We start from the raw sequence: 25,366 nt of genomic DNA on the forward strand, positions 1-25,366 counted from the left end.
TAGTAGTCCATCTAGTACTTATTTTTCCATTCAGCATAGTCTTCCTGAAATAAGTGGCTTCAGTCACATCATACCACCTGGTGCTCTATGGCACTTCAGGTTAGGACACCTATTTCATGATAGATTACTTGCTCTACATAATATAGATAGTTCTATAGATGTCAGTAAGTCTCTTGTCTGTGATATCTGCCACTTAGCCAAACAGAAAAGAAAGATGTTTTCAGTCAGCTATAGTCATGCACAGAGGTGTTTTGATCTTGTTCATATGGACATTTGGGGTCCTTTGGCTCAAGCTTCAGTCCACAACCACAAATACTTCCTTACAGTCGATTTGTTTGGGTTGTGTTACTCCACAACAAGGGAGAGGTTCAGCAGCAGGTGAAGAACTTTGTAGCTTTGGTCAAAACTCAGTTTGGTCATTCTATAAAGACAATCAGAAGTGATAATGGACCAGAATTTCTCCTCCCAGCTTACTATTCTGCTCAGGGTATTATTCACCAAAGATCTTGTGTCTACACACCTCAGCAGAATGGGAGGGTTGAGAGGAAGCATCAACATATTCTGAACATAGCCAGAGCACTATTGTTTCAGTCAAAGCTACCTAAAAGAATGTGGTCCTATGCAGTTCTACATGCAGTTTTTCTTATGAACAGGATACCAAGTAGGCTACTGAAAAATAAATCACCTTATGAGCTACTATATCAGGAGAAAGCAGATCTGGGAATGATGAGAGTTTTTGGATCTCTCTGTTTTGCTAATACACTAGCAGCTAACAGGTCTAAGTTGGATCCTAGAGCCAGAAGGTGTGTTTTTCTGGGACATAAGCAGGGCACAAAGGGATTTGTGTTAATGGATCTTACATCACAAGAATTTTTTATTTCTAGAGATGTCATATTTCATGAACATGTTTTGCCATATAAGAGTTCAAGCATGTCATCTTGGTCTTGTCTTGACCTTCAATCACAAGGTGAAACTGTCAATGAAAAAGGTGAAGGTATAGACACACAAGATGTTTCTACACCAGCAGAAAACACACAAAGTGAAGTCACAGCTACACCAACAGTTTTTGATACTAATCAGGGTGATGAAGTGGAAGTCACAACTACACCAGCAGTTTTTGATACTAACCAGGGTGATGAAGTGGTTATTGATCTACCTAATTCTGTGACTGATCAAACTCCTACATCAGTGAGAAAGTCCACTAGACCACTAAAGAGACCTGCTTATCTTGAAAGTTTTCAATATAATGCTTTGCCTACTCGCAGTAGCACAGCACATAGTATTGTAAGATCAAGTTTTGATCTAGTAGTACAACTCTATGTTTTGATGATTACAAGTTAACCTTTTGATATGAACAATTGTGGTACTCTAACGTGTTTTTCTGAGTGTGCTATTTACAGGCTCTGACCTCAACTCAATCTCACACAAATCAGAAGCACTGTGTATAAAGGGTAACCCAAGCAACGCTTTCGCATTCACCATGTTCAGTATGAATAGTGGAAAAGCTTCAGAAGTTCTGAAGCTATACAAACTCTGATGTGGACTCAGTCGCTAGAAGCTCTGAAGATCCAGAAGTTCTGATAACCAAGAAACACTGAAGGTTCAGATGTTCTGATGGTGTAGAAGACTCTGAAGATCCAGAAGCTGAATAGTGGAAACTCTGAAGTCCAGAAGCAAGAAACTCTGAAGGCCATGTTCTTCCCTCTGAGTTCAGAATCAGAAGATACAATGGTCAGAGGATCTGTGCTTTCCCTCTGACTCTGATCAACCGGCTTCACAAGTTCCAATATGAAGTATTCCCCTGATCAGAAGTCTCCTAGGTTAAAAGGTCAAGTCGCTATCCAAGTACAAAAGCAAGTGTACCTTCCTGACGACCTACCTAACGTTCTCAGCCACAGCAGAAGCTGGATTTTCCAGAACTGCCCTCCAACGGTAGCATTTCCCATGCAACGCTCAACCCTAATCCTTGGAGTATATATAAAGGCTGAAGATTGAAAGAAGCGGCTAGAGAAGAAAACTAGCAAGAAGCAATACACACGCGCAAGACATATTCAAAAATATTCTAAGCTTTCTTTCATCTTGTAATTTATTTAGTTTACACTCAGCTTATTTAGAAGCAAAACCTTTGTAAACACCAACCTCAAACAGTTGTTTGATTTTCCTTAAGGGACCGGGTAGGTCAGTATCCTTAAGAAGACTAAGAGAGTGAATCTTAGTGGTAGTTCCTTTAGGAGATCAAGGTTGATCGGATCCTAGAGAAGACTAAGAGAGTGAATCTTAGTGTGAGCTAAGTCAGTGTAATTGTTAGTCACTTGTAGGTTTCAAGTGCAGTTGTAACTCTTACCTGATTAGTGGATTGCCTTCATTCTAAGAAGGAAGAAATCACCTTAACGGGTGGACTGGAGTAGCTTGAGTGATTTATCAAGTGAACCAGGATAAAATCCTTGTGTGCTTTTCTATCTCTTATCTTTAGCACTTAAGTTCTCGAAAGATTTGTCAAAATCTTTAAGGTGGTAGTTTTGTACTGAAAACGTTATTCAAACCCCCCCCTTTCTACCGTTTTTCATACCTTCAAGTATCACTCATTACTATTCACATGATGAATTGTCCACTGCACACAAAGCCTATGCTCTGAACATATCCCTGGATCAAGAGCCCACTTCCTTTTCAGAGGCATCTAAGCATTTGCACTGGCAACAAGCAATGCAAGCAGAAATCAAGGCTCTTGAGAAGAATGAAACTTGGCAGATTGTGGACTTGCCTAAAGGAATAAAACCTATAGGTAACAAGTGGGTATATAGAATAAAGAGGAATGCAGATGGAAGTCTAGCTAGATATAAAGCTAGACTAGTTGCAAAAGGGTACAATCAGATTGAAGGTCTGGATTATTTTGACACATTTTCTCCAGTAGCAAAGATGACAACAATAAGAGTGGTTTTGGCTTTGGCTGCAGCACAAAACTGGCATCTACATCAACTGGATGTAGATAATGCTTTCTTGCATGGCACACTAGATGAGGATGTTTACATGAGTATACCTGCAGGGGTCACTTCAGAGAAACCAAATCAGGCCTGCAAGTTATTAAAATCACTTTATGGGCTCAAGCAAGCCAGTAGAAAGTGGTATGAGAAGCTGTCATCACATTTGAAGGCTCTTGGGTTCACTCAAACAGCTTCTGACCATTCTCTCTTTGTTAAATTTCAAGACACAAATTTCACTGGTTTACTTGTCTATGTAGATGATGTGATTCTCTTTGGCAATACCATGACTGAGTTTCAATCAGTTAAGAATTCACTTCATCAGGCATTTGGAATCAAAGATCTGGGAGTATTGAAATATTTTCTTGGTCTTGAAGTTGCACATTCAACCTCAGGAATTTCTCTTTGTCAGAGAAAATATTGTCTAGATTTACTTCAGGAGACAGGAACTTTGGGAAGTAAACCAGTTTCCACTCCTCTTGATCCTTCTATTAAGTTGAGTCTTACTCAAGGCAAGCCATTTGATGATCCAGCAGCCTATAGAAGACTAGTAGGTAGATTGTTGTACCTTACTACTACTAGACCTGATATCTCATATGCTACACAGCAACTCAGTCAGTTCATGAGTAATCCCATGGATGTGCACTACAAAGCAGCACAAAGAGTCCTGAGTTACTTAAAAGGTTCACCAGGTTTAGGTCTCTTATTTCCGAGGAATTCTCCCTTGAGTATTCAAGGTTATTCAGATGCTGATTGGGCAGGGTGCTCAGATACAAGGAGATCAATTTCAGGGTTCTGTTTTTATCTTGGCAGATCCTTAATATCTTGGAAAGCAAAGAAACAAACCACTGTGTCTCGTTCCTCAAGTGAAGCAGAATACAGGGCACTTGCTTATGCCACTTGTGAGCTTCAATGGTTGTTATATCTACTTCAAGATCTAAGAATCAAGTGCACCAAGTCACCTGCTTTGTTTTGTGACAACCAGAGTGCACTTTACATAGCTGCCAACCCGGTTTTTCATGAGAGGACGAAGCATTTGGAGATTGATTGCCATGTAGTTAGAGAGAAACTGCAAGCTAGAGTTCTCAAGCTTTTACCTATTCCTACAACACTTCAAGTTGCAGATATTTTCACAAAAGCACTTCAGCCTCGGGTTTTTCAAAGGTTTATCACCAAGCTGGCCATGATAAACATTTTTCAACCTCCAGCTTGTGGGAGGGTGTAAAAATATAAGAGTTCAAGGACTAGTTCTGAGTAGAAACGAAGCATAGGGACTTGATTGTAAATGTTAGCAGTTAGTGCTTAATAGCTGAGCTGGCAAGTGGTTAGAGAGTTATAACAGAATTAGAGAGTTAGTTACAAGTTTGTTATGTTAAGCTTTGTTATAAATAACTTTACCTTCTCATTCCAGTGTAAGAAAAATCATTCAATTCAATATACAGAAAATTTTCATCTTCTTCTTCAAGCTTCTTCAAGCTTTTCTCTGATTTCTTTGAAAATCGGAATGCGTGGGTATCTTAACCCGACCCCTGACTTAGATGAAGAAAAAAACTCACTTCAACCACGTTTTGGAAAATACTGAACCCAAAATTTAAGGGTAAAAAATGAGTTTACACTAGAAATTCACTATTAACGATCGAAACAAGAGTGTCACTTTACACTTTTTGTTAGAAGAAAGATATAAGAGAGAGCAGGGCCGGCCCAACCGTAAGTGAGGCCTAAAGCGAACTTTAAAGTGAGGCTTAAGTGATGAATTTTTCCTAAAAAATTTTTTAATTAATTTTTTTATTTAAATTTTATTTTTTGAGCTTTTTGAGATGCAAAATCATTTTTTAAATTATCACAATCAATTTGTATTGCATTCAATTCGAATTAGTTAGTACTTTACGGTCCTTTTATATTGTAGAAAAAAGAAATTTTTACTGTATCAAAACTCAACATAACCATGAAACCATCACAGCAACAATGCTAGAGCGTAACTACTTACAATAAAGGGAGTTTTGTCTTCCTATTGATCTTCTCTAATTCTTCTCAATGGCTAATCAAAGAAAAAATAAATTATGGAGGAGGATTCTTTTACAAAGGATATGAGAGTTTGAGAGACAAAGACTCTATTTTTTCCCCTTTGAGGCTTTGAGAAACTGAGAGAGTGGCAGAGAGAGTAGAAACGTTATTAGAATTTAATTGAGAGAAAATGGGAGGTCAGAGAATAAAAGGTGAAGAAAAATATTAGGTAACATCAATTAAGAGCATCTCTAATGGTAGTATCTAATGTTAAATATATACTCATATGACTATCTATTACCATTGAAGTACATATTCAATTCCAACATGACAAAGATGAGTATGCATGTGGGAATATATACTCTACATTAGACCTGAAAAATGAGCTTGTATTTATTACAAGGACTTACAATTAATATAATTAGATTAAAATGGAGATAAATAATAAAATATACAAATGCGATTTTTTTTTACGTTAAAAATATACAAATGTGATGTTGATTGTGAGATCTACTATAAAAACTTTTAAGAGTTGTTGGGTTGGAGTAAAAAGTTCATAAAGTGGTGTAGATGATGTGGCACTATGGAGAATTGTAAAAAATGAAGCGTAGATATTTTAGTTAGTATGATGGTGTAGATGCTCTAATTGTCAATTAAGATTGCTAACTTTTAGTAATTGTCAATTAAGATTTTTTGAGAAAAATTAGGGAAGATACAACTAACAAAGTGGCAGGTAATGGTGAGTAATAGTATTTTTTTTTATTTGAGGCCTTATTTGTAAAAATATGAGGTCTTTTTTACTTTAAAAAAATTTTTTTTTTAGGCCTAAAACCCTTGCTTGGGTCGCTTGACCCTTAGGCCGGCCCTTAGAGAGAGAAAGAGAGATAGGAGAGAGATGTGAGAAGTTACCTTGTTTGGTTTGCATTTACGGTAGGTGAGAGAGAGATTGGGGTGTGAATTTCCCCATTTTCATCCTTCGCAATTTGCGAAGAGATTGGGGCTGTGTCTATTTTTTATTTTTGTTTTATCGTTTATGGCAATTAGTGACGGTATTAAACCGCCACTATTGGCATCTGACATACTTTTTGTATCTAAAATTGTTATTTTAATTAAAAGTCATTTTTTTTTTCTCTCTTCCATATCATTATTTCTCATCTCTCTCATCTTTATCTATATTATACCAAACAACCTAATAAATCTACTATATTTCTCTCTATTCAACTTCTCTTTTCTCTACTCTCTCTTCTTTATCTCTTTCTTCTCTACCAAACGAAACCTTAGTGACTAATTTTGAGAGCTTCATAATATATTTCATCACTGAATTGGTGGCTTATGTCGAGATCGAATTTCTTATATCATTTACCAACTTCAAGTTTTACTTATTAGACCACAAGAAAAATGCTTAGTTCCAACAACCAAAAGTTGTGGCAATCAGGAAAAACTATTAGTAATGCCTAAATACCGACAGTCAAAAATATACCTGGTGTTGGTCTCATTGGTAATTTTTTCAAATGAACCGTCGGTAATTTACTCACGACTTTTTATGTTGGTAATTACTGATAGCCAAGGACTCGGTAATTTGTATACAAAAATAATTACTGACATTTTAATTTTTTGCAGCAAAAGGAGCAACATGCGGCCTTTAAAACTATCACAATTTATAGACGAAGGTGTGAGTAAGAGGTTCAGAAAATGCCTATTTATAAAGGTCACCGATAGTTTTTTTTCATGATATTTATAGGTCACTAATGGTCAAAATCGTCGGTAGCCCATGATGAAAATTTCAAAAGCCCACTAAGTTATTAGTTGACGATAATTTTGATTTTTGAGGCCCCTGCAAACTGATTTCCAAATATATTTTAAGCTCAACCAAGTTATCGTCCGACAGAGATTTCAATACGACTTTCGATAAAGTTGTTGGTAACTACTTTACTATTTTTTTAAGCCTGTGAAGTTATCAGCTGACAACAATTTCAGATTTTGATACACCAATGACTTTGACCGTCCATAATTTGGCAGTAACTAACCCGCCATAAAATTTATTTACTGCTAAATTTTCAACATATTTGTTTTTTTATTTTTTTTCTTCAAAAAATTTGTTATAGCAAGAGCTTGACCATCTGTAACAATGAGATTTTGCGACTATTTTTAGACTGTTAATAATACGGTATTTCCTTGTAGTGTTGTTAACTACCGAGACAATGACGACTTATGTTGTGATGGATACTGCAATCATTATAACAACTGATAATTTTTTTTTGGTACATTATAACAATTGATCATTAATTGATCACTACATCGGCTTTTTTATAGACTAATGTTTGTTGCAAGTAGTGTTAGTAATTTAGTTCATCATCAAGGTTCGAACCTCAGACCATTCACCATTCATCTCACCCAACCATTATGTCTCATAACTCTTACGGTCTTACCATTTACTACATCGCGATATATATGTGTTAAAGTTTATATTTTTGAGAGCTAGTGACAAAATTATCCATCGCTTTAATGTGATCGAGTTAGCAATGGAATCTGCGGTGGCTAAATGTGTTCTAAATTATGATTTAACTTTTATGTGTTAATGTTTAACAACAATGATATATTCACACCTCATTTTCCATTTCATCTCATTTCCACATGTTTTTTCTATCTCGCACTTCTTTTTTCTATTGAGCCACCTAATTCAGGTACAACACAAAATGACAAAAACAAATATTTGGGTACTCAGAATTCACCATTATTAAATGGTCTCACATTTTATTTTCTTAAAAAAGATTTATGGGCTGGATCACTGGAACTATGAGGTCACAATCGCAAAACATAATTACTCACATATCCCTAACGTCCCAAATAGCCAAATACCTTGTGTTGTCGTGCAAGTGTTTTCGCCGTCGCAGCTTCCTCTCTGCCGCCATCACACCTTCCCGCCGCTGTCGCACATTCCACGTATGTGCTCACACTCAAGTGACCAAGTGTTGTTTGCATGTTCTCCCTTTGAATGTGAAATCTATGTGTTTGTTTCTACTATCATGACTGATTTTGAATGGATGGATAACTAGTTGGGTAGTAAATGGAATTATTTTGTATTTTGTGGTTCACTAGCTGCTTTCTTACCATTATGTTGAATGTATTTTGTGGCTACTGTTATGACTGATTTTGCATGAATAGTCTTTTTTTTATTTATTAATTTGTTGTTGATACTTGATATATTGAATGTTAGCTCACTTTTAGCAAGGAAAACAATTTTGTTAGTTGCAAACTTAATTTGATTAGAGATTTTTAGGGAAAAACAAATGATGTACTAGCAAATGCAAATGGACAGTGAGCATAAATGTAAGCCCCGCCCAATCCATAAGACATCGCGCCCAAAGTATGAGGGCATAGATGTCTTAATGCCTTGGAGTCGTTATACATATATGCAGCACATCAAGGTTCGCAATGACGATAACCTTTTGACCGGCGGTCACGACCGTCGACCGGTAACCCCCAGTGTCCTCCATCACTTGCCCGTTTCATAACATTCATTTCTGATTCGAGAGGAAAAACTTCATTTTTTATTTTGGCGAGGCGTGCTGTTTGGTTCTCGCCCATTCTCATCCGCTCTGTCTTTGGTTTTTATTCGCTTATTTGTTGTGGTTTTGTCTGGGGCAAATTTTTTCAAAGGAAGGTAGCTCTGAAATTTGTACTATAATTCATGAGATGATGGAGGACGAGAAATTGACTGAGTTTCCAGTTCTCTAGTCCAGCCATAGTGACACTGAGGAATTGCTAGAACTATTGCAAGGGTGGAAAAAACTATGCTGAGGGGCTTAGATTGAAAGGAGACAACACATGCCTTGGCTGTTCTTTAATGGCCCTGGTTTATGTGAAAGATTGGACCTGGTCAATGGTTTTGTAGCAAAAAGATTGCCTTGGGCTATCAGATTAGAGAGCCTATATTGGATACTGGCCGGCCCAATTTTTTTACACACTATTCCTATGGTTTCAAGAGGGGGTGGATTTGGGTTTTACTTTAAAGGCTTAGGGATTTTGCAAATCCAGGTTGGCCCAAGTATGGAAGTTGTGTTTGTCTCCATTGGATCTTTGGGATAATTGTTCTATTCTCTTTGCTGCTAGTATGGGATCCAGGAGGTAGACGTTGTTGTTATCATTGGATTTGTGGAAAAATTGTTCAAAGTTAGAATGTCATGGTTTCCTTAGTAATGGACAATGAAGGGCAAAGCTACTAGCATCAATGTGCTCTTTGACAGTGCGATTACGCATGGTGGATTTTTATTTTTGTAGTTTTCCCTATTTTCATTTCCTTAGCTTGAATTGAATCCTTCTCCTCACCTTGAGGAGAAGGTGGATCTTCTAGGGCTGAGTATTGATAAGGGGCGCGAACCAACAGGTGCAACCCAACGGATGCGACCCAAAGTTAAGGGGTACAACCCTTAAAGCCAAATAGGGTCTGATTCGTGAACAAATACAAGTGGGGACAGTCACATCCATTCTGATTAATTGTGACTCTTATAAACAGGTGTTAGATTCATTATAAATAGGAAGTAAGTCCGATTGTAGGGGCATTCACAAATTGGGAAAACTGGTATTTAGGACTCGGGAGAGAACTAGAGTCTCGAAATTCCAGTAATTGTGATAGGACACTAGATATGAGGATTAATGAGTGGGCTGGCATGATTCCCTTAATTAGTAGGATTCAGTGGTGGCTTATGATTTTCACTTTATGGTGATCAAAATCCTCTACAAAAGTAGGTGTCGATAGGTGTCTCTGACTATTAGTGGTTCACATAGTGCAACTGAAAATGCTCTATATATATTCAACAATCGAACAAAATTTTGAAAAAGACATTAGAAGTCACATGATGTCAAAGTATTTATTATACATGCTGAAGAAAAGAGTACAAACAACTACATAGTAGTACACAACTAAAGGAAAATGGCTACCAGCTGAACCATACAACTTTATCCACAAGTATTTCACTTAGCATCAGCTAGCATTCATTACTATTACTACTATTAATATAACATATGTTTATTGATCATCATCCATGATCAACAACTTTATTTATATATGAGTAACAGAACCCTATCATGACATGCATGCATATATTATACGTACATCATGGAAAGTGGTTACATAGGTGGAGGAGGAGGGACACCACCATTGATGTTGCCTTCAGCTTGAAACCAAGCTTCTAGCATATAATAAGTAGGGAATGTGCGACTAGGGAGAGGGATTGGGAATGGCAGTGGTAACCCTGACAACCAACGTGGAAATGGAAGTGGCAATGGAAGCGGCGGAAAAGGAAAGTTAAATGGTAACTGGTTCTTGTCAAGTTGCTTATTTTTGCTTGGATCTTCAGCTTCAACAATCTTCACTGCTTTCTCATCTGGTGGATTGTTATTGAGTTGACGAGCACCGCTCAGGGTAATCACATTATTGATCACCGCAACCAAACAGAACATGAACGCAAGTTTCATGTTCACTCTGTGAGATCCACGAAAAGCCATTTAGAAGGTGTGAGGAAAGTGAAAGATTTTAGAGAAACTTTCGATTGATATCGGATGTTGAGTTGCTAGTGAGAAATTGATAATGTTAGTGACTTAAATAGAGGGGGAGGAAGAGTGTAGAAACTGATCACTAGAATTGTAGGAAGGAGCTCTTGCATATTCAGTAATTAAAATGTCAATCCAATTAACAGAGACATATATCTTGTAGAAGTATTTCTTAGCTTATATTAAAAAAAAAAACGAAAATGGATCATCTACAGCACGATTGTTTGCAGTGCATCTTGACCATTGATTTTTATTTTTAATGGTCAGGATTGTTGCACAAAAATTAACTAATAAAAAAAGGTTAACAATTTGTTAATGATGATGGGTTTTATGTGCCGGAGAGGTAGTAGGCTCTGCATAGGACCATATACAAAATACTCATTCTACCTACACTTAATTAATAATTAATAGTAATTTTAAATTTACTTTGTAGATTCTCCAGCCAATTAATCACAACACTTTAATTTAATAAAATATTTTTTATTTAGATTAACTCTATAGTCATTGATTACAAAAAGGGTTAATCGTCTACTTGATCCCTGTCTTTGTCTCGCCGTCTGAAGTTAGTCCCTCCCCGAAAAATTTACAAATCTGGGTCCTCTCGTTTGCAATAAGTTTGGAGCAGGTCATCGCCGGAGTCTGGAGCTCCAACGAGCGATGAATAGGCATGCTGACGGGATAAATGAGGCTGACGTGGATTAAAAATAAAATAACAAATAAAATAAAAATAACAAATCAGAAATTTTAATTTATTTAACAAAAATAAAATCAATTAACAAAACTAAAACAAATTAACAAAACTAAACCTATTCTAATTAACAAACCCAAATTACCCTAAATTAACTCTAATTCCCCCAAATCATACCAATTCCCCAAATCACACAATTTCCAAACAAAATAAAACCCAGTAAGATTATTTTCTACTTTCTAATCCAATCTACTCCAAACCCAGTAACCTCCTTCATCCTTCACTTTCCACCGACTCCTCCTTCACACTATGCAATTCCTTAATTTCACAATTCATTCCCCCTTTATGAATCTGTCGCTTACACTCTCAGGGAAGACTTTCTGCAAATCAAAGATTGATACATGAATATGAAATTAGCAAAAATCACATAGCTATTTTTTTTTTTTGAACAATTACTTCCCAATTCTTCACAAATCCATAGCAGTATACTCTTATCACAATTAATCACTACCAGTAAACACCTATTTTCTAACAAAACACCATCTGCAGCCACAACATCGAACCCATCCACCTTAAGCACGCTGGAATATCCTTGGGTAATCAATCTCACGAACCAGCCTCTGGAATAGTACTTCTTATTCTCACGAAGAGCAACAGTACAAAAGCTCCATGGGAAAAAAACCTTATCTGAATCCCAGAAATCCAGATCTGAAACCCAAAAAACCCAGATCTGAAATCCAAAAACTCTGCAACTTAATCGAACTTTTGTACTGCCATTCCTTATTATCATCCTCCAGAACCATAAACCTGGAATAACCCCAACCCACATAGAAAACCCATAACCCAAAAAATTAAAGAACGCAGACCCAGATCTCAAACAGGAAATGGAACGAAGAAGATGAATGTTGAAGATGGCGAAGGAAGGCGATGAACGTTGAATATGGCGAACGAAGAAGATGAACGTTCAACCCTTTAAAGGTCAAATAGGTTTCATGGAAGCCAATGTCTCCTCTGCTCGCTCTCTCTCTCTGTTTGCAATTCGCATAGTAGAGCTTACAATTAAGCTTACAGAACTCAAATCCATGTTATCTGCGGAACTTTTGTGTCTGAAGGTTCCCTCATTGGCTTGGTGGTGAAGAAGATTAAGATTTTTGGTGAAGGAGAGAAAGAAGAAGAAGTGGCGGTGGTGGGGTGATGAAGTGAAGGAGAAGATTGGGAAAAAAATTAATTATTTTAGATTTTGTTTATTAACCCTAATTCTCAATCAAATTAGGATTAGTTTTATTAATTGATTTTATTTTTGTTAAATAAATTAAAATTTCTGATGTGTTATTTTTTTTAAATCCACGTCAGCCTCATTTATCCAGTCAGCATGCCTATTCATCACTCGCCGGAGCTCCAGACTCCGGCGAGGACCTGCTCCAGACTTATTGCAAACGAGAGGACCCAGATTTGTAAATTTTCCGGGGAGGGACTAATTTCAGACGGCGAAACAAAGACAGGGACCAAGTAGACGATTAACCCTTACAAAAATCAATGACCTATAATTTATACAGGAAGAAGCTGTAGAGAGTTTATGTTCAGAGGATCCAAATTACACAGAAAGATATGAATAATAGAGAATAATAGAGATTTGGAAGTGAAAATATAAAAATGACATCATAGTAAAAGAAAAGAGCATTAAAAAGAGAAATTAAGTAGAGATGAGCTCGGAAATTAATTATTGTTAGCAACTCCATGTTTAACCTATTGAATTAGTCTAATAAAAAAGTACATTTAATATGCGGCAAAATAGAAATTACGGTAAATTGCATGCATGAATTTTATTTTTAACGGTGGAAAGAAACAATTGCATGCATACGTTTTATGACTGTGCCAATTACCGTGTCACCGCTTACTTGATGGTGCCTAGTGTTGTTCCTAGTGAGTGCAAAATATATTAGATTGGATTATGAAATTTATTGTCATATATTTTATAAATTTAGTTCAGTACTCTTCAGAAGAGTTTAGAAGAGTCAATTTAAATCCATTAATGAACAAAATTATACTATATAATTACGTTTATATATATTACAGGTTATTGAATCTCATGAAGGATTCTCAATCAATAATATATCTCTTTTTGTTGTAAAAAAAACTGACCATCTAAATAATTAAATATAAGAATTGAATTCATGTTAGAATAATAATAAGAGTAAAAAATATGGAGGAGGAAATGAAGGTTTTGCGTTTGTATTGGGCTTGGGGTTTTGTTGCATTTGAGTTTGGTTTATGTGGGTGGTCGTATTATTCGATCTAGGTGGTTTATTGGTTTTGGCTTGCCTTTTTTGTTTTTTTTCTTTTCCTTTTGGAGTTTCTGGTTTTCCCCTCTTGGAAAGGAAAGTACTTTAGTTAAAATTGCAAGGTTTAAACACAATGATTGGAGTTTACTGGGATACTCGACCTCTCATGAATCTGGTAGGAATTGGGCGTAGCTCAAATTTTCGACCTTTCCCATATCTTCCCAAGTCCTATTGATAGCAGAAATTCAAAATAAATATCAGATTATTTATTTAATTTCATTATATTAATTAATTGAGTGTTTATATTCTATTATTTTTAAGTTATTTTCCTGACTTGATTTTAATTACGAATCAAGGAAATCATTTAAATGATAATTAAATTCAAAATATTTTATTTTCTATTGTTTCATTGAAAATATAAATAATATCATTAGTCTTCTTATTTTTAATAAACTATAACTTTTGTTTTATTCAATAAGCTCAATTCAACGCTCCGTTAGCTATCTGACAGTTGTCTTTTCCTCTCAAATGATGATAAGTACTATTGTCATTTTCTTATAATTTATACTTAGTTAGACGCTTAATGTGACAACGTCATATTTGTTCTAATTGTCTCACAATTATTCTTTAGCTCAGTCTTACTAATTTTTTTTGTTAATTGATCATTTTATTTTGCTAAAAATGATTCAAATTAATATTTCATTATTCCATAGAGTTCCTCATAATTTTTGATATAGTAATATATCATCCTTATATTTTTCTCTTAACTCTATGAGTTAAATCATTCGGTGTCTAAATCAATTAGTACGGTTTTAAAAATATCTTAAAATATCTTGAACAAATATCTCACCACTTGTTCTCCCACTTGCAATTCACGTTCCTCTCCATTTTTATATTCCCTTCACTTTTTCATTTTCTGCAGCATCCTCACGTTCTCCTCAACATCACTTTCTTCTTACTTTCCCCGGACTAAAACCCACTTCTTCCTCTTCCTTAGTTGCATGATTGCAGCACCATCTTCCTCTTTTTCTCCTTCTTCCCATCACGTTGCAGCACCCACACTCACCACATGAGCCACCACCTTCACGTTTTCTTCCTCTCCATGGCAGCACCTCACCATCACCACCGCCCCTCCTCCTCACCATGGCTGTTATGTCTAGCCAAGAGGCCACCACAATCACGTTCCTCTTCTTTCTCTCCTTGGCCACCACGAGGAGGCCAGCACCACAAGGAACACGTACAGCCCCATTCATCATATGGTATTGTTCAAGCTTCATCATCCATATCATGACAAGGAGACACCATCACCATGCCACTTTACTTCCTCATGTAGTAAAACCTTTTTCTTTGCTATCTCTGATTGATAAACTTCATTTACATGCTTCAAAATTCTTAGAACAAGATCTGATCATTTCATGAAATAGGGATTTAAGCTCCTTCACCATCATCTTCTCATTTTCCTTGGTAAAAGCCTTAATTTCTTGATTAGTATGTATGTATATTTGATTTCAAAATTTATCTGGGGTTTAGATGAATCAAAATGGTTTGAGATAGTGTTATGGTGCTGAGAACATGTTGGAAATTTCAAAACGACGTTCTGTTATGAATTCCGTCACAAACATCAGTTTTTCCGTCACAAAGCTCAGTTTTTCCGTCACTAACAGAACCTGCAGGGGACCATTTCCTGTTTCGGTTCTCCAACTTGAAAATTGCATAACTCTCTCATCTTTTATCCGTTTTAGGTGTAAGACCACTTTTTAGAAAGCCCCAAGAGTCTACTTTAATATAAAATATATTTGAAACTCTTTCTACTGCTAATTGGCTGAAGAAAATTTATATTTCTAATGTAGTATGTTTTACTAATCTCTTTATAAAGGTTGTTGTGGTTGAGTAGAGTTTCATGTTAATGTATTAAGTTTTCTAAAAAATTGTTTTCTTTGAGTTAAGTGGTTTTGGGGTTTTAAGGATTTTGTTTTAAGCCTTAATTAGTTGTTTTAAGTGCTAAAAATAGCTTTGAAATAGATTTGGCGAAAAAGGAAAATTTGTACATGGTTATGTAGGTGTGGCCGAGACTATGGTACGTGCTTTGGGTTTGGAAAATTACTTCTGAACTTGTTTTTCTTTAATGCAAAATCCTAAGTTAAGTTTGAGGACTAAAAGTTTATTGTGGGAAAACTTTGGACTTAAGACACAAGAGGTTGAAGAGTTTTGGGTTAAACTTGAGTTTTAAAAGTCTTGGGGTTTGTTTGATAAATTTATTAAAGATTGAGGGTTGAAAAAAAAACTTACTCTTAGATGAGGACCTTTGCGTGATTATGTGTTTGTCAAGGGACTAGGGTTGAATTACTTAAAAGTTGAGGAGTTGTTTTCCTAATGTGCTTTTGAAGGACCGTTCTTTAACTCGCAAATGTCTTATCTTTGGACTTTAGTCCTTGAAACATAAAGCATATGCATTAAACTAAGTGAGTTAGAATGATTAGCTAAACTTATTTTGAAACTTTAGATATGACCTTAGAGGCTAAGGTTTAGCATATGTACTTATGAAGGGTACGAACAACGAGAACGCTTGGCGACGAAACGAAAGAACTAAAAAGGAAGCGAGCCGGCACCGGGAAGCAAGGATGTGATTGGATTGGAGTTGCAGTTTAGGAAGGGAATTGACTAAGGTAAGGGTAACTCAGTTTTAGCGTGTCTTTGAGTCTTGCCTGCTTTTATCGCACTGCCTGCGTTTGAGATGAATATGTTTATATTGATTGACATTGAGTTATGATTATTGTGCTGAACTGGGAAAATGTTTTCTGGAGGCTGCGGCCGAGTGAACTTATTGAGACGTGTGTCTCCGTTTTCTGAGAGACTTCGGTCGTTTACATGATTATGTTTTATAGCACTGAATTATTGTTTCATCGCTAAATAGAGTTCGATGTGTTTGTGCGAATGTTGTGATTATGAATAACATGTGATTATGTTGATTTGATTATTGAAATTGAGATTGTTGTTTGAGTGACTACTGAGTTGGTTGAGATGTTTGACTTTCTTGAAGTGGCGGTGGAGTGGATATTTTCACATGACTGTCCCGTCTTTCGAGGCGTTATAAAGTGGTAGTGGAGTGGATATTTTCACATGACTATCCCGTCTTTCGAGGCGTTACTTAGTGGCGGTGGAGTGAATATTTTCACATGACTGTCCCGTCTTTCGAGGCGTTATCAAGTGGTAGTGGAGTGAATATTTTCACATGACTATCCCATCTTTCGAGATGTCCTAAAGTGGCAATGTAGTGGCGATGGTTCCACGTAATTGTCCCGTCCATAGTGGCGTTAAGTGGTAGATAAGTGGTTTTCGTTCCATGTGACTGTCCCGTCTTGCGAGACGCTTTTGATTTGACGGACTGTGTGGCCTTCGTGGCGGACTGTGTGGCCTTCATAGCGTTATTAAGTGGCAGATCAATGGTTTTTGTTCCAGGTGGCTGTCCCGTCTTGCGAGACGTTTTTTATTTGACCTGTCTTGGTAGTAGCACATAGTTGTACTACATGGAACTTATATATTGGATTTGATTTGATTTGATTTATATTGTTAAGGTTGTGAATATCTGATTTAAGGTTATATTGTTGAAGTTGTTGATATCTGAATTGATGTTGTATTGTTGAGGATTGTTTATATCTGATTTGATTTATATTGTTGAGGTTGTGGATATCTGGTTTGATTTTATGTTGTTGATTTTGCTGATATCTGATTTAAATTTATGTTGTTGATATCTGAATTAAATTTAGGTTGTTGGATATATGTCGTTATCTATCTTGAATTAAGTTTCTAGCTTATGTGCCTTGTTACGCACTTAAACTTTGATAGCATGCTTTTCCCTTTTATACGTGGTAATTGCATGGAGTTAACCCTTTCTGTTTGCTACTTGTTGTTTGGGCGCTTAACGCTATTAGGCGATGGAGAATCTTCGATGGAGCATGACCTTCGTACGAGTCGAAGAGGAGAACTTGAAGAACTGTGGATGACTCGAAGAATAGAGTCGGGTGTAGGGCTAGAGTCTTGGGTTAGAAAGCTAACCGTTATTGGTTTAAGCTTGCATAATGATTTTAGAAATTTATATTTGGGGTTTCGGGTACTCGCCTTGCTCAAGGTTTAACTGTAAATTTATTTACATTTAGGAGTATGCATGACATGTTTTGGAAATACTTCGAAAAGAAAATAATATACGCATGTTTATAAATCCTTTTGAAAAATATTGCATATTTACTTTATCAGGTTGTTACCGTAACCCCCGAAATTCGGGGCGTTACAGAATCCCCTTACTCATGCTTCCTTCTTCAACTAATAATAATAATAATAATAATAATAATAATAATAATAATAATAATAATAATAATTATTATTATTATTATTATTATTATTATTATTATTATTATTATTTGTTCTAGAATAAAATCGTAACGCAGAACAAAGAAGCTCAAGAGTATTATTCTGTAATATAGTGAACATATCTTATACATCACATGCTCCCCCTTATATAGTTGGTGAACCCACAACCCTAGCAATAAATCTATTGAATGAGTTGACTAGGTTACATAATTTGGGGAGGAAATCAAGGGGAATAATAATAACTACTTTGACTATTTTTGGGGTGAAATTGGGATGAATCTAGACTCCACTTCATGCTTGGTTGTCCTCCATTTGGGCTTCTTTACTTGGTTCTTGGGTCGTTCTGCTTGGAGGCACACTCGGCCCAATCCAAATTCATAATGGTCCACAGCCCTCCAAGGCTTGTGGCTAGGAACTAGGCACAAAAGCCTTTAGAATTGGGCACATGTTGCTTTAATTCGGTTGTCTTTAATGAGCTTGTTTTTTCCTCTTTAAACTTATTTGCATCGTATCGTACTTGACACCTGGCGCGGGGGTCAAGTCGTGAGGCTCAACGCGCAACTAGAGTTGGCGAAGATTTAACGCACTTGGTCAAGGACTAGGCGGTAAGGCTCGACGCGCAACCGGAGTTGGCAGAGGTTTAACGCTCCTGGTCAAGGACTAGGCGGTGAGGCTCGACGCGCAACCGAAGTTGGCAGAGTCTTAACGCACCTAGTCGAGGACCAGGCGGTGAGGCTCTGTTAGAAATATTAATCTTGGCTTGCCTAGAAAATCCTAGAAGTTCCTAGGTGGTAAAACTTAATGGTTAAGGCTTTGAATATTCAAAGATTAACCATTAAGATTTACAGCTCATGCTTCTAAAATTAATTAGTTGTCAAGTAGTGGTTTTCAATTTGCTCAAGTAACTTGAGCCATAGAACCGACTTGTAAGGCATATAAATAGGGAGCTTGTATCATGGTTTTAGATATATCAATGAGTGAAAGTAAGTGAGTGAAAAAAAACAGAGTTTGTAAAAAAAAACCCAGAGAGAGAGAGGCTCCAACGAGTTTCTTGGTGAGAGTTGTAAAAGTGTAGTGTTATTGAGTGAGTTAATTGGCTACTAACTAAAGCCAAGTGTGTGATTGTAATATTGTCTCTTCAATTAAAACAGTTTGTGTGACATATTTACTTGTCATAGCATCCCATTCAGCTAGGCAATTTATTTTAAATTGCCAACATTTGGCATCAGAGCTTGTTGTTTCAACATGGCAGCAAGTACAAGCACAGGAACAAATCAAGTCCAGCAGCAGGTACAAACAATCGTTTTCAAGTTTGATGGTAAATCAAATTTCACCATGTGGAAACGTTTGATGGAGCTGTGTTTAACAACCAGCAGATATGGAGATATTATGAAGAAAGGTTTTGTCGAACCAATTGAAGGAGATAAAGGAAAAGATGATGAGCAACAAGTTGAGAAAGATCGTATGCTCAACCAAAAAGCTTTGCTATTGATCTGTCAATCAGTGGAGCTATCTGTTTTTGAGAAAATTTTCCATGCCAAATCCGCAAAAGAGGCTTGGGAAATCTTGATCAATGCATATGAAGGTGCTGACCCTGTCAAACGGACGAGGTTGCAAGGCTTAAAACGCCAGTTCGAGCTGATGGAGCAAGGAAGAGATGAAAGCATTCATGATTATTTTTCACGAATAGACAAGCTCGTCAACGAAATGAAATCCAACGGTGATGATGTTGGTCAATTCGCAAGTGCACGAATACCTCCGGGTTTTAAATTATCGAACCACAGGGATTGTGAGTGAGAATTATTGATTTAAGCCTAGAGTTTGCAAGTTCTTAAAACAGTAAAATTCAAAAATTGGTTTTGGGTGATTGTGACAAAAGTTTTGCAAGAGAGCAATGTTGATAATGATGTAAATAACAAATGATGGGAAATTGCCTTGGGTGTTTGATCATCTAATCCATTTTAGTCCACCTATCCTATGCATGTGATATCTTGATTTATATCTTGTTGTTATAGCCTATGTACTTACTAGTTGATTCCTCACAAAAGTAATTCTCTCAAATTGAAAGTTAAGCCCAATTCCTTGTGTACTTAAACATTCATAAGAGGTATGATAGCTCAATTATTCAGGCCAACAAAACCCTACCCTCACTCTATTCCTAGAAGCAAGTATAGAAGGATCTATTCCAATTCATGTCCCTAGATCATAACAAATTTCCATTCTATTATAATCTAGCCTATAGCAAAGGTGCACCAAAGCTAAACATGCAATAAGGAATTGAAATACAAGATTGAATCAAGACTCATGCATAGAGATAGGATTTATAAACTAAAGTTTCATAGAATCTCTTAACCCAAAGAAAAAAGTAAACTAGCCACTCATGGCTAGTGAATTCATGAAGAAAATGTAAATAAAACCTGAGAAAAAGTACAAGTTGGAAGCCTCCCTTGGCCCCAAAGTTCTCCTCAGCTCTCAAACTTGACCAAAAATGAGTGAAATGACAAAATGTATCAAAGATATTGGCCTAAGCCTTATTTATAGGCTGAAACTAACGAAACTGGGCGCTCAGGCGCCAATTCAGAGCGCTTGAGCGCCAATTGCATGTCAAAAGACATGCTCTCTGACCCTATTGGCGCCTAGGCGCCCACTCCCAGCGCCTAGGCGCTCTAGCTCGCCTGAAAGTGACTTTTTGGCTTCTGAAACTCCTCTTTTCAATTCCCTTTATGTTCTTCATCAATTCCATGCTTCTTGGCCTTCCTTCTCCTTCAGTTTCTGCACTCCAAACCTAACCAACAAGACAAGGAAGATTCTAGAAGCTCCAAGAGCTCATTAGCACAAGAAGTCCCTCATAAAACACAACAAAACCATGCAAGTCCTAAACTTTACTTAAAATGCAAGAAAACTACCTAAAAAACTACTAAATTACCAAAACGAAATAAAAACTAAAGAAAAGAATAAAAATGCATGAGAATGCATGAAACACAACATGAGACTCAACAAAAAGACTCAAAACAACCAAAGAAATGACCCTAAAAACACTACTAAAATAGGGTCATCAGATGACATAAAGGAGAAAGATGTTGTGGAAAAAATTATGCGGACGCTTTCAACTCGTTTTGATTACGTGGTAGCAGCCATTGAAGAAGCAAAGGATCTTACAAAAATGTCATTAAATGATCTGCAGGCATCTTTGGAGTCACGTGAGATGCGGATGAACGAAAGGTCAAGTGGCACAGGTGAGCAAGCGTTAAAAGCTCAAACAAATATGAGAAATGAGGGACCTGGGCAAAGAAAGGCAAGCCATTTTCAAAAAGGTCAGAGTTTCAAAGAAAGAGGGAGGAATCCTCAACCTGACTCATGCCAAGGTACACGTGGTAATGGTTCCTTTCAAAATAAATCTAATATTCAATGTCACAAATGCAAAAAGTACGGACATTCTCAATCTGAATGCAAATCTCATATCCAGTGCCATAACTGTAAAAAGTATGGCCACTATAGTCGAGAATTTCGTACTAAAGCATTGAATACTAGAGATAGCCGTGCTGGAGTTGTAGAAACTGAAGGTGAGATGAACATGGTGCTTACAACGTGCCATGCCGTAGCTGATGACCAAAGTGAGGACCAGTGGTTGCTAGATACAGGTTGTAGTAATCATTTAAGCGGGAAGAAAGAACTATTTTCCGACTTAGATGAAAGCTTCCACACCACAGTCAAGCTCGGCGATAATTCAAAGCTTGATGTTTTCGGGAAAGGGAAAATCGCCATCAAATTAAAGGATGGATCTTTGAATTATATCTCTGATGTGTTCTATGCACCTGATATATGTCAGGATCTCTTAAGCGTGGGACAACTTGCTGAGAAAGGCTATGATATAAATTTCAACAAGAAAGGATGTACCATAAATGATGCTGAGATGGGCCTGATAGCAAAGACATACATGACAAGGAATCGTCTGTTTCCAATGAATATCAAGTATGGTTCTGATTTGTGTTCCAAAGCTGTAGCTGTTGATGATAATTGGCTCTGGCATATGTGGCTTGGACATTTCAACTTTGAAAGCATCAAGTTCCTTGCAAATAAAAAGTGGGTTACTGGCTTGCCTGTTATCCAAGCTCCTGATCAGCCATGTGACGCTTGTGTAGTTGGTAAGAAGCATCGAGATCCTTTTCCTAAAGGACGTGCTTGGAGGGCTTCAAAACCACTTGAGCTGGTGCACTCTGATTTATGCTATGTAGAAGTTCCATCCAACGGAGGTAACAAGTATTTTATTACTTTCATTGATGACTTTAGCAGAAAAGCATGGGTTTATTTTCTAAAAAATAAATCTGATGCTTGTGATACGGTTAAAAGATTTATGGCATATGTTGAAAGGCGAAGTGGTTATACTTTGAAAGCCTTGAGAACTGATAGGGGAACAGAGTATATTGTTTGTGACGATTTCCTGAGAAAGCAGGGAGTCAAACATCAAATGACTTGTAGATACACACCTCAACAAAATGGAGTGGCAGAAAGAAAGAACAGAACTGTCATGGATATGGTGAGAAGCATGCTGCACTGCAAGAAATTACCAAAGAGTTTTTGGGCCGAAGCAGTGGCATGTGCTGTATACCTACTAAACAGGTGTCCCGTCAAAAGTGTTCGTGATAAAACTCCAGAAGAAGCTTGGAGTGGGAGAAAGCCAAATCTTAATCACCTGAGAGTTTTTGGTTGTGTTGCTTATGCACATGTTCCAGATCAACTGAGGAAGAAGCTTGACGACAAGGCAGAAAATGTATCTTTGTAGGTTACAGCGAAGAAACGAAAGCCTACAAGTTGTACAATCCAGAGACTCAGAAGGCAATCATCAGTAGAGATGTTACCTTTGATGAAGATGCATTGTGGGATTGGTCAGAAAAATAAAAAGAGTTGCTTCCAGTACCAGTTATTATAAATGAAGAAGTAGATGATAAAGCTGATGAACGACCAGCTGAACCAATAGTAGATTCACCAACTCATCGATACCCGCAAAGGGAGCGACGTCCACCTCCTCACTTGCAAGATTATGAAATTGGAAGAGATGATGATCTTGATGATAGGGAGGAAGAAGTTACTTACTATGCTTTATTTGCAGATTGTGATCCAGTGACATATGAGGAAGCTGCCAAGGAAGATTGCTGGATGAAAGCAATGGATGAAGAAATTCATTCCATTGAGAAGAACGATACGTGGGAGTTAACTACACTTCCAGAAGGAAAGAAGCCAATTGGAGTCAAGTGGGTGTACAAAACAAAGTACAACCCTAATGGAGAGGTAGATCGTTTCAAAGCAAGGTTAGTAGCAAAAGGGTACAAACAAAAACCCGGCATTGATTACTTTGAAGTTTTCGCTCCAGTTGCAAGAATGGACACGATACGTATGATTCTTTCAATTGCTGCCCAAAACCAATGGAAGATATTCCAAATGGATGTCAAGTCTGCTTTCTTAAACGGTGTACTTGAAGAAGAAGTTTATGTAGAACAACCATCAGGTTATATTCAACAAGGAGAAGAAGACAAGGTATACAAATTGAAGAAAGCTCTATATGGATTGAAGCAGGCGCCTAGAGCTTGGTACACGCGTATTGACACATACTTCATCAACAATGGTTTTCACAGAAGTCCATATGAGCATGCTTTGTATGTCAAAGAAAATCAGGGCGGAGATCTTATCATTGTTTGCTTATACGTGGATGATCCGATTTTCACCGGAAACAATCCCAAATTGTTGGCAGAGTTTAAGGAGAGCATGTCCACACAATTTGAGATGACAGATTTGGGCTTAATGTCTTATTTCTTAGGCATTGAAGTGAAGCAGATTGATGAAGGAATTTTTATTTCACAAAATAAGTATGCAGCAGATGTTCTGAAAAAGTTCAAAATGGAATCCTGCAATCTGATGCTGACTCCGGTGGAAGAAAGATTGAAACTTGAAAGAGAAAGTGGTGGTGATTTTGTCAACTCAACTAACTTTAGAAGGTTAGTGGGAAGCCTCAGGTACTTGACAGCAACAAGACCTGACATAGTTTATGGAGTTGGGCTCATAAGCAGATTCATGGAGTCGCTAAGACAATCCCATTGGCAAGCAGCAAAGCGGATCTTGAGATATGTCAAAGGTATAATTGATGAAGGCATTTTTTGCTCGAGTTCCAACGAGCTAGAATTGATTGGATACACAGACAGCGACTGGGCAGGTGAAACTGAAACTAGAAAGAGCACTTCGGGTTATGCTTTTCATCTTGGCACAGGTGTATTTTCTTGGTCTTCCAAGAAACAACAAGTAGTTGCTCTCTCAACAGCAGAGGCCGAATACATAGCAGCAACAAATTGTGCTACTCAAGCAGTTTGGTTGCGAAGAATGCTGAGTGAATTGCGACACCAACAAGATAGTCCAACGATGATACTTTGTGACAACAAATCAACGATTGCTCTGACAAAGAATCCAGTGTTCCATGGTCGAAGCAAACACATCGACATCAAACATCACTACATTCGTGATTTGATCAGGGACAAAGAAATTATAGTGGAGTTTTGCACTTCGGAAGATCAAATAGCGGATATTTTCACAAAGCCACTCAAAGTGAACTTGTTCCTGAAGTTGAAGAAAATGCTCGGAATGATAAAGCCAAGCTTAAGGAAGGATGTTAGAAATATTAATCTTGGCTTGCCTAGAAAATCCTAGAAGTTCCTAGGTGGTAAAACTTAATGGTTAAGGCTTTGAATATTCAAAGATTAACCATTAAGATTTACAGCTCATGCTTCTAAAGCTGTACACGGTTATTAATTAGTTGCAAGTAGTGGTTTTCAATTTGCTCAAGTAACTTGAGCCATAGAACCGACTTGTAAGGCATATAAATAGGGAGCTTGTATCATGGTTTCAGATATATCAATGAGTGAAAGTAAGTGAGTGAAAAAAAACAGAGTTTGTAAAAAAAAACCCAGAGAGAGAGGCCCCAACGAGTTTCTTGGTGAGAGTTGTAAAAGTGTAGTGTTATTGAGTGAGTTAATTGGCTACTAACTAAAGCCAAGTGTGTGATTGTAATATTGTCTCTTCAATTAAAACAGTTTGTGTGACATATTTACTTGTCATAGCATCCCATTCAGCTAGGCAATTTATTTTAAATTGCCAACAGGCTCACGTGCAACCAGAGTTGGCGGAGATTTAACACACCTGGTCGAGGACCAGGCGGTGAGACTTGACGCGCAACTAGAGTTGGCGGAGATTTAACGCACCTGGTCAAGGACGAGGCGGTGATGCTCGACGCGCAACCGAAGTTGGCAGAGGTTTAATGCACCTGGTCAAGGACCAGGCGGTGAGACTCGACGCGCAACTAGAGTTGGCGGAGATTTAACGCACCTGGTCGAGGACTAGGCAGTGAGGCTTAATGCGCAACCGGAGTTGGCAGAGATCTTAAGATAGCAATTGTGGAGATACACTATAGATTTTCCATAAGATCAACCAAACGAGCAGAGAAGGCT

At 37.2% G+C, this 25,366-nt stretch overlaps 1 long non-coding RNA gene across 2 annotated transcripts; it reads left to right on the forward strand.

The window, feature by feature from the left end:
* Positions 1 to 14,336: 14,336 nt before the first annotated feature.
* LOC130726611 (uncharacterized) lies at positions 14,337 to 17,737 on the forward strand. 2 transcript variants are annotated; one of them, XR_009014915.1, is made up of 3 exons: positions 14,382 to 14,834; positions 16,052 to 16,171; positions 17,438 to 17,737. It is a non-coding gene; the product is annotated as an uncharacterized LOC130726611 (long non-coding RNA). The 2 variants fall into 2 exon arrangements; XR_009014914.1 differs by having other exon boundaries at positions 14,337 to 16,171.
* The last annotated feature ends 7,629 nt before the right edge of the window (positions 17,738 to 25,366 follow it).

This window comes from Lotus japonicus, chromosome 6 (genome assembly GCF_012489685.1).
Source record: "Lotus japonicus ecotype B-129 chromosome 6, LjGifu_v1.2".
Classification (NCBI taxonomy): domain Eukaryota; kingdom Viridiplantae; phylum Streptophyta; class Magnoliopsida; order Fabales; family Fabaceae; genus Lotus; species Lotus japonicus.